Consider the following 14,636-nt stretch of genomic DNA (forward strand, 5'->3'; position numbering starts at 1 on the left):
AAGACACAAGTTATTGTGCAATATGAGGCTGTTCAGTGTATAGCTGTGTGTGTGTGTGTGTGTGTGTGTGTGTGTGTGTGTGTGTGTGTGTGTGTGTGTGTGTGTGTGTGTGTGTGTGTGTGTGTGTGTGTGTGTGTGTGTGTGTGTGTGTGTGTGTGATCTTACCTGCCGCCCAATCTCTCAATGCGCAGGATGTGTTCTCTCCCGTCGTGCAGGATGCCCTGGTCAGGCTTGCGGACCACCTTGCGTGGGCTGTGGCTGCCTGTAAACACCAGCACCTCCAGGGCCCCTTGTTCAGCAACACAGCCAGGAAGGGCTGCAGGGGGCAGGGGAGAAGAGAGGGTGCGTGAGGGGGGACCACCCAATCTAAATGACCAACACCACCTCAGCACAGACTCAGGGACACAGGGTTATACAGAAAATCAATACATAAACACACTCAGTGCATAAAGCCATTGTTTAGAAGACACAATATGGAGCAAGTCAGGACAGGTTTCACACAATCTGGAGCAAGTCAGGACAGGCTTCACACAATCTGGAGCAAGTCAGGACAGGCTTCACACAATCTGGAGCAAGTCAGGACAGGCTTCACACAATATGGAGCAAGTCAGAATGGGCTTCATACAATATGGAGCAAGTCAGGACAGGCTTCACACAATCTGGAGCAAGTCAGGACGGGCTTCATACAATCTGGAGCAAGTCAGGACGGGCTTCATACAATATGGAGCAAGTCAGGACAGGCTTCACACAAACTGGAGCAAGTCAGGACAGGCTTCATACAATATGGAGCAAGTCAGGAAGGGCTTCATACAATATGGAGCAAGTCAGGACAGGCTTCACACAATCTGGAGCAAGTCAGGACAGGCTTCATACAATATGGAGCAAGTCAGGACAGGCTTCACACAATCTGGAGCAAGTCAGGACGGGCTTCATACAATATGGAGCAAGTCAGGACAGGCTTCATACAATATGGAGCAAGTCAGGACAGGCTTCACACAATCTGGAGCAAGTCAGGACGGGCTTCATACAATCTGGAGCATGTCAGGACGGGCTTCATACAATCTGGAGCAAGTCAGGACAGGCTTCATACAACCTGGAGCAAGTCAGGACAGGCTTCATACAATCTGGAGCAAGTCAGGACAGGCTTCATACAATCTGGAGCAAGTCAGGACAGGCTTCATACAATATGGAGCAAGTCAGGAAGGGCTTCATACAATATGGAGCAAGTCAGGACAGGCTTCACACAATCTGGAGCAAGTCAGGACAGGCTTCATACAATATGGAGCAAGTCAGGACAGGCTTCACACAATCTGGAGCAAGTCAGGACGGGCTTCATACAATATGGAGCAAGTCAGGACAGGCTTCATACAATATGGAGCAAGTCAGGACAGGCTTCACACAATCTGGAGCAAGTCAGGACGGGCTTCATACAATCTGGAGCATGTCAGGACGGGCTTCATACAATCTGGAGCAAGTCAGGACAGGCTTCATACAACCTGGAGCAAGTCAGGACAGGCTTCATACAATCTGGAGCAAGTCAGGACAGGCTTCATACAATCTGGAGCAAGTCAGGACAGGCTTCATACAATCTGGAGCAAGTCAGGACAGGCTTCATACAATCTGGAGCAAGTCAGGACAGGCTTCACACAATCTGGATCAAATCAGGACAGGCTTCACACAATATGGAGCAAGTCAGGACAGGCTTCATACAATCTGGAGCAAGTCAGGACAGGCTTCATACAATCTGGAGCAAGTTAGGACAGGCTTCATACAATCTGGAGCAAGTCAGGACAGGCTTCATACAATCTGGAGCCTTGAATGTTCAAAGACAATAAGAACTTTATGCCCAGAAACATTAAGAAAAATCTGTTCAATAATGATGAAACCTCAGATACTTTGAGAAAGGAAGTCAACTTTACATAATTGCATACCGATATGCTTTTCAACCCTGAGGGCCTGTAGCGTTTATGTAAGTCCTCCATTTTTCTACACGCCTTGATTGGATTCTGTTTGGGCAGAGCTTCAAAGAAAGCGCAGCCCTCTCTGAAACATACTAGACGAGAAGTAGATTGATTTAAGTGCCTCTTGTTATGATTAAATTCTCTGTAATCAGTCCAGCGAGATGGTGAGCACATCCCACCACAGTGTTGGAATTGCAGACTAGCATGCACAGAGGGAGTTTGCCTGGGGAGAGTGAGGGAGAGTGAGGGGAAGTGCTACTGATACAATAACTATGGTCTGATTCAGCACGCGTTCCTTCTGTCCCCTGCGCAAATTGACAGAATGAACGACGAGGACACAGAGACAGACGAGGCCGACGTGTACTCATTCGAAATGACACTCACTTAATTTACTAGGTCTAATGATTTTTAAAGGTGACGGTCTGGACCTTTACCAAGGGTCATCGTTAAATTGGACGTGATCCATCAGAGGGCTGTTGTATAATGTATTTCTTACTAACGACACTTGCAGGGAGAATGTTAGAGGTTAAACCCACTATCATTTCCTGCAGCCACAGGCACTAATTGATGTGGTGGTCTGCAGATGAAGAGAAGGAGAGAGAGATGAAGGGTGCCCTAACAGAGACGTAGAAAGTCATATTTTAATCAAAACTGTCATCGCAAATCTCCCAGCCTTTAGCCCTCTGTGAAAGATTATCAATTTTTGTTTGCTGTCGGGTGAAAGTATAATCATTAAACCTCACAGGCAATCCATCTCTTTTATAGTTCGTTTAATAAGGAGCCTCGCACACAGCAGGAGTTGATTATCAATGTGCTGTTAGTTTTTCAAAGCAACTCAGCCAGACAGCACAGTGCTCCTTATTCAATTACAGGAACCAAGAAACACCTCCAACAGCCATTCCAGTTCTACTGGGTAATAGGATCCAATGACTTATAAAGAACAAGGAGGTGACATTATAGAGGACTTGGTGCTGTGTTAGAATGCTTTGATAGTTGTAACACTGAAGTGAGTGTTTATATATATACATATATATATATGTGTGTGTGTATGTGTGTGTGTGTGTGTGTGTGTGTGTGTGTGTGTGTGTGTGTGTGTGTGTGTGTGTGTGTGTGTGTGTGTGTGTGTGTGTGTGTGTGTGTGTGTGTGTAGTGTATGTATGCGTGTGTGTACGAGTGTATGCATGTGTGTCTCTCATCCACCTCCTGTTACCTCCCTGTGTCTCCTCTTGGGGAGTTGGAACTGGGAGCTGGTTCCATTGGTGCCCCCACTGCCAAACAGGATGATGCCCTTGTCACTCTTGGTTGCGAAGGACAGGCTGATCTCCGTACCAGCGTCAAAGGACATGGACTTCAGTTCCACGTGGCCTGGCTTGGAGAAGCTCACTGTATGGAGGTTATGTTGGCGAGAGAGAGACCAGTCATGATGTTCATTCACAGCACAATCAATTGAAAGTCATCAGTAATTGGCAGAGTTCTTTTTATAATCTGAATACTGTATAATAGTACAATATAATATAACACTGTGTTGTTCTGTTTATAATGTCCATATCAATTTCAGAGTTATATCGAACATAATAATAAACCTTGTCTGTTAGAGTGGAGTTTGTTAGCACAGTATGCATTTTCAGATGCATCGTCAGACACAGGGTCCACAACAAATGGATATAGGCCTACTGAAGTGGTGGCGCACTGCTCCCGGGTGGCGCAGTGGTCTAGGGCACTGCATCGCAGTGCTAGCTGCGCCACCAGAGTCTCTGGGTTCGCGCCCAGGCTCTGTCGCAGCCGGCCGCAACCGGGAGGTCCGTGGGGCGACGCACAATTGGCATAGCGTCCGGGTTAGGGAGGGTTTCGCCGGTAGGGATATCCTTGTCTCAGTATGTAAAAAAAAAAAAAATGTAATAAAATGTATGCACTCTACTGTAAGTCGCTCTGGATAAGAGCGTCTGCTAAATGACTAAAATGTAAATGTAAAAAAAATGTAAATGTAAGTGATTGTGAAATCTTGCAAACATTTTACAAACACAACTGAACACAACTGAGACGTACAAACCAGCCGTTGCTGAATTAAAAATGACTTCTCCCACTCAATTCTTTGCTACACTCTTTTACATTCTGTGTCTGTGGTGTGAATGTGTGTATAAATATTCTCCCCTAACTAAAATAACAACTTCAGAAGCAGCGATTTCTCTGTTATTTATATGCCTCACTCGTTTTTATTATTCTTGTTTTTTTCCGCAAAATGTTTGGCCATATTTGATGAGTCTGCCTGTACCTCTGAATAATGAAAGGGGTGATGAAAAGAAGAGGGAGATGAAAGAGGAGGAGTGCTAAACTGACCTCTACAGAGCAGCCTTTGGTCAGGCCGGTGTAGTCGGCGCTGCTCAGCAGGTTACAGGGGGATCTGGAAACCTCAATGTCTCTCATACAGCCAGCATACCTCTTCTTGGCAACCTCTGACCTGTAAAGAGAAGAGAGAGTTGTCTCAATTGCAATTTGGACTTCCATTCTGTTCATTGTGGAAGCGCTGTCCTAGTTTTAGGAGCCAATGACTATGTGAGATAAACACCAAACTAAGACTGTATTCATTCTAAATTAATAAAGTCAGGTTTCTGTTTTAAGAACAATTATTTGGTATACCTTTAATCTGGCGTTATTCAAAAACTATGAACCTTTATCTGAACAATCAGACACTAGCTTCTGCGAAGCAGATATAAATCTTCAGATAGGGCCTCATTGTTAAAGGCTAATTTGAAAATGTCAGCAATTTACCAGTAAATTCCACAGCATGCAAGAGAAGTAGTGGGGTGACAATATAGCAGTAGCTACTGAATGAAAAGGAGTGGAAGCTGTAGCCTATTGGTCCCCAGAATATTGTACATTTGGACAAATATCTAAAACCATTGAGAAATGGAGGGTTGTTTACTGACTCAATTCTGCTGACCAGCGTATATTGCATTAAAGCATCTACAATATATATATATATATATATATATATATATATATATATATATATATATATATATATATATATATTTTAATTTAACCTTTATTTAACTAGGCAAGTCAGTTAAAACTTCTTATGGCTGCAGGGGCAGTATTGAGTAGCTTGGACGAAAAGGTGCCCAGAGGTGCCCAGAGTAAACTGCCTGCTCCTCAGTCCCAGTTGCTAATATATGCATATTATTATTAGTATAGGATAGAAAACACTCTGAAGTTTCTAAAACTGTTTGAATGATGTCTGTGAGTATAACATAACTCATATGGCAGGCAAAAACCTGAGAAAAAAACCCAACCAGGAAGTGGGAAATCTGAGGTTTGTAGGTTTTCAACTCATCGCCCATAGAATACACAGTGGGATATGGGTCAGTTTGCACTTCCTACGGCTTCCACTAGATGTCAACAGTCTGTAGAACCTTGTCTGATGCTTCTACTGTGAAGTGGGGCCGAAGGAGACGGGAATGAGTAAGGTCTATCATTAGCTGACCATGCGCGTTCACATGAGAGGGAGCTCTGTTCCATCTGAAGACAATGGAATTCTCCGGCTGGAACATTATTGAAGATTTATGTTAAAAACATCCTAAAGATTGATTCAATACATCATTTGACATGTTTCTACTGACTGTTACAGAACTGCCTGCTTTAAGTGAACGCGCTTCCTGACTTTGAATTTGTTTACCAAACACGCTAACAAAAATAGCTATTTGGACATAAATTATGGACATTACTGAATAAAACGAACATTTCTTGTGGAAGTGGGAGTCCTGGGAGTGCATTCCGACGAAGATCAGCAAAGGTAAGTGAAGATTTATAATGCTATTTATGAGTTTTGTTGACTGCACAATTTGGCGGGTAACTGTATGGCTTCCTTTTGTGGCTGAACGCTGTTCTCAGATGATTGAATATTGTGCTTTTGCCGTAAAGATTTTTTGAAATCTGACACAGCGGTTGCATTAAGAACAAGTGTATCATTAATTCTCTGTAAAACATGTATCTTTCATCAAAGTTTATGATGAGTATTTCTATTATTTGATGTGGCTCTCTGCAATTTCTCCGGATATTTTGGAGGCATTTCTGAACATGGCGCCAATGTAAACTGAGGTTTTTGGATATAAATATGAACTTTATCAAACAAAACATATATGTATTGTGTAACATGAAGTCCTATGAGTGTCATCTGATGAAGATCGTCAAAGGTTAGTGATTCATTTTATCTCTTTCTGCTTTTTGTGACTCCTGTCTTTGGCTGGAAAAATGGCTGTGTTTTTCTGTGATTTTGCAGTGAGCTAACATAATCGTTTGTGGTGCTTTCGCTGTAAAGCCTATTTGAAATCGGACACTGGTGGGATTAACAAGAAGTGTATCTTTGAAATGGTGTGAAATACTTGTATGCTTGAGGAATTTTAATTATGAGATTTCTGTTGTTTGAATTTGGCGCCCTGCACTTTCACTGGCTGTTGTCATATCGATCCCTTTAACGGGATTGCAGCCATAAAAAGTTTTAATATCAAATTCTTATTTAGAATGAGCTAAGTAAGCATACTTTTGTGAAGTAAATGCATGGTAACTTGTATTATAAAACCAAGGTACCAGGGATGCTTTAGAGAGTAATGGGCTATGCTAAGTACATGCAAAAGGTGATACAGTAAACTTTAACAGTACATATATTACCTTGCTTTAATACTGTAGGAGCAAAAGATACAAGTATATGCATATTAAGACAAGTATGACACACGTAGACAGAAACTTAAAAAGTATATTCAGTTCTCCATGTGTGATTTAAAAGGGTTACCACTTCTATAAGACATATAGAATATACTTCTCATACTGCCGAAGACTGTGAAGGTCATATCTACATAACCTATTGTTACTGTTTATGTGACAGTTCCAAAAGAGTTAACACCAGAGAGGCCAGCGACAATGTGACACTGACTCAAGGTCCGGCAGCAGACAGAGGTGTTCTAATGGACACTCAAGTCTTTGTTTGTTTGTCCGTCTGTTAATCTGGCTACCTATATGCCTTGTCAAAACCCTCAACTTTATGGCCAAACGTGACAATATGAGAAGAACAGGAACAAACACTAACAGAATGTACAGTACTGAGTGTCTGAGCAAAACACGGAGCAGAGGTGTAAACAAAAGCTATCCGAGGTATACTTTAGTTGAAGAAAGTTCCGAATGACCATATTGGGATTTCTTACAGACCTTTACACATGTTAACCCAAGTGAGATTGATGATCAAAGGTAGTGTTCAGTATGCAGACCCAGAGTGAAGTGTGTGTGTGTGTGTGTGTGTGTGTGTGTGTGTGTGTGTGTAAAAACTGAATTAGTAGTATTAAGCCCTACTGTGGAGGTGATTGACCTCCTACAGAGTACAGGACATACCTGTCATTTCCAATGGTTGGCAAACCACCAAAGTAAATCCTCTCATCTTCCTTGAGGTTGAGCCCAGTGGCAGAGCCTTGAGATGACAAAACCAGCTTCTCCTCTTCATTGGAGTATATGTTCACGATGGCCACCGTAGCTGGGGTGGGAGGAAACCAACAAGGGTAAAGGTATTACTTGCTTGTTCAACAATATCCTCCATTTGGCAAATCTGACCATAATTCTATCCTCCTGATTCCTGCTTACAAGCAAAAACTAAAGCAGAAAAAAAAAGTGACTCGGTCAATAAAAAAGTGGTCAGATGAAGCAGATGGTAAGCTACAGGACTGTTTGCTAGCACAGACTGGAATATGTTCCGGGATTCTTCCGATGGCATTGTGGAGTACACCACATCAGTCACTGGCATCATCAATAAGTGCATCGATGACGTCGTCCCCACAGTGAGTGTACGTACATACACCAACCAGAAGCCATGCATTACAGGCAACATCCACACTGAGCTAAAGGATAGAGCTGCCGCTTTCAAGGAGTGGGACTCTAACCCGGAAACGAATAAGAAATCCCTATGCCCGCCGACGAACCATCAAACAGGCAAAGCGTCAATACAGGGCTAAGATCGAATTGTACTACACCGGTTCCGGCGCATGTCGGATGTGGCAGGGCTTGCAAACTATTACAGACTACAAAGCGAAGCACAGCTGCGAGCTGCCAAGTGACACGAGCCTAACAGACGAGCTAAATTACCTCTATGCTCGCTTCGAGGCAAGTATCACTGAAACATGCATGAGAGTATCAGCTGTTCCGGATGACTGTGTGATCACGCTCTCTGTAGCCGATGTGAGTAAGACCTTTAAACAGGTCAACATTCACAAGGCCGCAGGGCCAGATGGATTACCAGGACGTGTACTCCGAGCATCCGCTGACCAACTGGCAAGTGTCTTCACTAACATTTTCAACCTCTCCCTGTCCGAGTCTGTAATACCAACATGTTTCAAGCAGACCACCATAGTCTCTGTGCCCAAGAACACTAAGGTAACCTGCCTAAATTACTACCGACCCGTAGCACTCACGTCTGTAGCCATGAAGTGCTTCGACAGGCTGGTCATGGCTCACATCATCACCATTATCCCAGAAACCCTAGACCCAATCCAATTTGCATACCTCCCCAACAGATCCACAGATTGCACTCCACACTGCCCTTTCACACCTGGACAAAAGGAACACCTATGTGAGAATGCTATTCATTGACTACAGCTCAGCGTTCAACATCATAGTGCCCTCAAAGCGTATCGCTAAGCTAAGGACCCTGGGACTAAACATCTCCCTCTGCAACCGGATCCTGGACATCCTTACGGGCCGTCCCCAGGTGATAAGGGTAGGTAACAACACATCCGCCATGCTGATCCTCGACACGGGGGCCCCTCAGATGTGCGTGCTCAGTCCCCTCCTGTACTCCCTGTTCACTCATGACTGCATGGCCAGGCATGACTCCAACACCATCATTAAGTTTGCTGATGACACAGCAGTGGTAGGCCTGATCACCAACAATGACGAGACAGCCTATAGGGAGGAGGTCAGAGACCTGGCCGTGTGGTGCCAGGACAACAACCTCTCCCTCAACGTGATCAAGACAAGAGATTGATTGTGGACTACAGGAAAAGGAGGACCGAGCATGCCCCACTCTCATCGACGGGGCTGTAGTGGAGCAGGTTGAGAGCTTCATGTTCCTTAGTGTCCACATCACCAACGAAGTAACATTGTCCAAGCACACAGTCGTGAAGAGGGCACGACAAAACCTATTCCCCCTCAGGAGACTGAAAAGGTTTGTCATGGGTCCTCAGATCCTCAAAAAGCTCTACAGCTGCCCCATCTAGAGCATCCTGACAGGTTGCGTCACTGCCTGATATGGCAACTGCTCGGCCTCTGACCACAAGGCACTACAGAGGGTAGTTTGTACGGCCCAGTACATCACTGGGACCAAGCTTCCTCCCATCCAGGACCTCTATACCAGGTGGTGTCAGAGGAAGGCCCTACAAATTTTCAAAGACTCCAGCCACCATAATCATAGACTGTTCTCTCTGCTACCGCAGAACAAAACATAAATGTATTGTATAACATGATGTTATAAGACTGTCATCTGATGAAGTTGTCCAAAGGTTAGTGATTAATTTTATATCTTTTGCTGGTTTTTGCGAAAGCTACCTTTGCGGTGAATAAATGTGTTTGTGTGTTTGGCTATTGTGGTAAGCTAATATAATTCTATATTGTGTTTTCGCTGTAAAACACTTAAAAAATCGGAAATATTGTCTGTATTCACAAGATGTTTATCTTTCATTTGCTGTACACCATGTATTTTTCATAAATGTTTTATGATGAGTATTTATGTATTTCACGTTGCTCTCTGTAATTATTCTGGCTGCTTTGGTGCTATTTTTGATGGTGGCTGCAATGTAAAACTATGATTTATACCTCAAATATGCACATTTTCGAACAAAACATAAATGTATTGTATAACATGTTATAAGACTGTCATCTGATGAAGTTGTTTCTTGGTTAGTGACTAATTATATCTCTATTTTGTCGGTTTTGTGAAAGCTACCCATGCGGTGGAAACATGGTGAAAATATGCGGTTGTGTGTTTGGCTATTGTGGTTAGCTAATAGAAATACATATTGTGTTTTCGCTGTAAAATATTTTAAAAATCGGAAATGATGGCTGGATTCACAAGATGTTTATCTTTCATTTGCTGTATTGGACTTGTGATTTCATGAAAATTATATTATATGATATCCCTGTCCCGTTAGGCTAGGCTATGCTAGTCAGCTTTTTTGATGAGGAGGGTCCCGGATCCGGGAGAGAGAAGCGGTAGAGGTTATTAAACTACACAGGCTCTAGAAACGTCAACTTGAGGGAAATGTTCTTTAAACTACACAGGCTCTAGAAAAGTCAACTTGAGGGAAATGTTTTTTAAAGTACACAGGCTCTAGAAACATCAACATGAGTAAAATGTTTTACTGTATGTATTATGATGAGTGTGAGTGTCATCTTGTTTCTTCATGCGGGCCACAGTGAAAGATTTCCACCTGCCGTCGTTGTCTCTTGATGCTGAAGACCGAGCGGATGCCTGCGCCCAGGTCAAAACTCACCTTCACACAACCATCACTCAACTCAGCACTCATAAAGTCCTTCTGTCTGAGAGAGCGGGAGAGAGGGGAAGAGAAAGTGAGAGAGCGAGAAAGCGAGAGAGAGAGAGACCGAGAGAGAGAGTATATTGATCAATATTGATAAATGCTTTATATGTAACACATATTTAATAGTCTTCATTACTACTGAAGTTCAACAATTTGCCAGTCCTCGTTAAGATACAGGTGTGTGTATATGAGTGAGGTTACCATATTCTTAGTGACAAAGTACATGAGCATGGAGTCGGTGGAGAAGGAGTGGAACTTGAACATGACGGTGGAGAAGTTGGGGTTCCATCTGGTGGGCTGGCTCACAGCAGCATAGCCCTCCCCATCAGACTGTACCGTCCCCTCCATGTCTGATGGCTGGGGGTGGTGCACACACACCCAAACACTCAGCAACAATCAAATCGAAATCAAATCAAATTTGATTTGTCACATGTGCCAAATACAACAGGTATAGTTCACCTTACCGTGAAATGCTTACTCACAAGCCTTTAACTAAAAATGCAGATCAAGAAATAGAGTTAAGAAAATATTTACTAAATAAACTAAAGTAAAAAATAAAGTAAAAAGTAACACAATAAAATAACGAGGCTATACACATGGAGGTACCAGAACCGAGTTAATGTGTGGGGGTACAGGTTAGTCGAGGAAGTTCACTTTTAGTACATCAAAGATTGTATAGTGAACTTTAGAGTGAAAGGTTTCTGAAAGTATATGAGATCTTTTAAAAAAGTGAATCAAGTCCATACACTATAAGAGTGTATTCAATGTGATATGATCATACAGACCAGACCTACTTAACCACACATCCTTTGCAGTCTCCTTCTCTCTCTCTGTAGTTCCACAGGCTGATAGGTTTGTTGTCCAGGTATGTCACTCCCATACACCGGGAGAAAGTAGTGGTTTTGACCGCGTCCATTTTCTACAGGACAAACAACGAAACGCATAGTGAATACAATTGCATCTACCAAAATAGAAACGGGTAAAAATGACTAAATGGCTCCGGGATAAACTACTGTATGACAAAGTGATATCAGCTACCTTCACACTGCCCAATATGCAACCGACAAACAGGTAGGCATTCTGGTCCACATCCAGGATAGTATAGCCTTCAGGGGAGGTGCCACTCTTAGAGGTGGGCATGATGCCAGCTCTGGGACCCTCCAGTGCATGGACAGAGATGGTGCCATTAATTCCATTCCTGGGACCAAAACAGAAAACATCAGACGAGAAGTCTGATTTTTGAATAAGAAGCTTACCTGGCACAATCAATGCTAAAATATGAATGAATTAATAAATAAACTGATAGACAAATCTCTCTATCCCTGTATAATCTTTGCTCTGAAAAATATCTGGTATAGAAAATCAATAACAATGGTATTCTACCGTGAGGCCTCGATGCGATGTCAGTTGCCGTAGTTTATAGTCATGTCAGGGTACTCCACGTTACCCATTCCGGGTAATGATGAGCCAATAAGATGCAGCACTGCAATCTCCTATCTGATAACATTACAGGTCCATTACTATTCTGTCTCTCTTGGTTGCTGTAGTGTAGTGTAGGTAGCACAGTGCAGGAGAACAGAGCAGGACACATTAGAATAAGATACTGGGGAAGAATCACAGGCAAATCAAGAGATGAACAACAGTAGTGTGATTTCCCCAGGGAAATCAGTGATGAAGACAGATTAAATAGTCCGGTTTGAACTGGCGGCTAATTGCTGTGGCTGCTGTTGCAGTACATAGAGGCAATATCACCTACTCTCTCCTGGGGATCACACAGGGAAACAAATAACCTTTTATTATTTTCTCTCTGACTTTAAGATAATTGGTATTTATCTAGTATGTTGGGAAGTAACCACTGGTGGAATGATTTCAAATGAATTGGCCAACAACCCATTACACATCCCAGAATAGAGATGAGCCAAATCTAAACACTAAATGGCCCTAATATGTTACGTTTCACACACATTATTTGTTGCCCTGAGGTTTCCCTTATTATGGTTCAGTGATTTACTGGGGGATTGTATCCACACACACACACACACACACACACACACACACACACACACACACACACACACACACACACACACACACACACACACACACACACACACACACACACACACACACAAAAGGTGACAAACATCCCAGTGTGGTGCTATGTCCTCTGACTCACATATTTGGCACTGCCCAGGTAGAAGAGTCGGTTATCAGGGGAGGTGGTCTTCACATTCACACTGATGGGGTTGTAGCGACCCTTCTTGATTTCTGGTCCATATGCATGGACACAGTCTCCCCGGGAGGACACAGTCTCCCCCGGAGGACACAGTCTCCCCCGGAGGACACAGACACTTTCATCTGTGGAGAGAGACATCACATAGATCACCAGACAGAGAGCACTTAAAAAGACCAAGGAACGCTCAGGGATTTTCTATTCGATGTGTCTATTTCCACTGAATCCATAGATGCCCGCTATTAGTCTGTGAGGTGGACGGAAGCTGAGCTACAGCGGTGTTTGTAACGTCTGTAAAGCAATGATTGTATGCTGTAAAGTCTGACTGATTTTAGCTACAAACTGTTATGATCCCATTCTGAAAATGTTACTCTCAGGAACACTGATATGTTTTCTTCTAGCATGCTCACAAGCTAATACCAACGACAAGGCCCAAGGAACACTCAGGAAAACACAATTGTGTAGTGACAGAAGTAAAATACAAGGTCCTTTAGAGGCAAGAGAATTTTTATTTTATTTTACACTTTTGTAAAAAAGAATTATAAAAAAAAGCCTTGACATTGATTGAATTTTTCTTTTTTGAACAGAGCCTTCACTCAAACGGTGGCAATGCATGTAAACCACAGGGTAAAGCTGGGTGGAGGGATTTACAGGGAGGTGACTTAATTTTCATCACTTTAGGAAGAACCAACTGTGTGTGACTGAACTCTCCTGGAAAGAGTTGTGAATCGTGATTTCTGTGATGACACAATGGCACAATTAGCAGAATGGCCATCTTAAAAGCCACTGATTACAGCCGTGAAAACAGGGGAAGTTGAGAACGAGAGAGAGGGATGGAGAGGAGGAGTGTGACTCACGGAGTTGGCCTGCTTGCGCGCCTGGTTGATCAACTCTTTAATCTGGGAGATATTTTTCTTCCGGTTGTCCGGTAGCTCCTGGATGGGCTTCAGTTCCTCCAGCAGTCTGTCTGCCTTGTCTTTCAGGTCCTTCACCTTGGGCCTCGCTGCATGGACTGATAGACACACACACGCAAGCACACACCCACACAGGCAGACAGAAACACACACACACACGAACAAACACACGCGCGTAAGGACGCACACGCCACACACACGCGCACACACACGCCACACACGCGCACACACACACACACACACACACACACACACACACACACACACACACACACACACACACACACACACACACACACACACACACACACACACACACACACACACACACACACCAGTCTAAAAACATCCCTCTTCCTTATTAACTACTGTAGCACGTTCACAGCCACTGCTTTCTGTGAGCCAGGCCTATTAGTCAGAGATCAGCGGAGAGATGTCGGCATCTTAATCACTTATTTAGAAGCATCAAAGGTAAAGAGCTAAAAGCTGTTATGAGAAGAAAGATTGCTATGCATTCAAGAAGGCCCTGACGAAGGCCATGCAGCCGAAACGCGTCAGATTTTTAAAACTTTGTTTCTATTGAACATGCCATACAAATAAAGGCATTTTAATGAATTATATAAAGAGTGCCTTGGTCCTCCTTTCTTATTGACATGCTTATAGCTGTTGGGTTTCAAAAGAAAAATGGGACAGAAAGAAAAGAATATGTGAGATACAGAATTATACAATGTCATTGTGTGAGACAAACGTGCCAGAGTAATACAGGTTTGCATTTTGAGTCAATCAGCTCATGATATGGCACAGACAATCATTTCATATATAGTAGATACTGTAGCTAAGGCTTGACTACCCTTAAGAACTACAACACCCAGAAGATCTCTTACTGTTTTTCCTCAGGATCCTGGATCATGTTGTTAGCCTTGTTAATCAAAGTCTTACTGTAAATCAGAGAGAG

The 14,636-nt window shown here is 43.2% G+C and overlaps 1 pseudogene; it reads right to left on the reverse strand.

The window, feature by feature from the left end:
- Positions 1–14,636, reverse strand: part of LOC120024008 — a 151,004-nt pseudogene that overhangs the window by 3,744 nt on the left and 132,624 nt on the right.

This window comes from Salvelinus namaycush, chromosome 29, assembly GCF_016432855.1.
Source record: "Salvelinus namaycush isolate Seneca chromosome 29, SaNama_1.0, whole genome shotgun sequence".
In the NCBI taxonomy this organism is placed as follows: domain Eukaryota; kingdom Metazoa; phylum Chordata; class Actinopteri; order Salmoniformes; family Salmonidae; genus Salvelinus; species Salvelinus namaycush.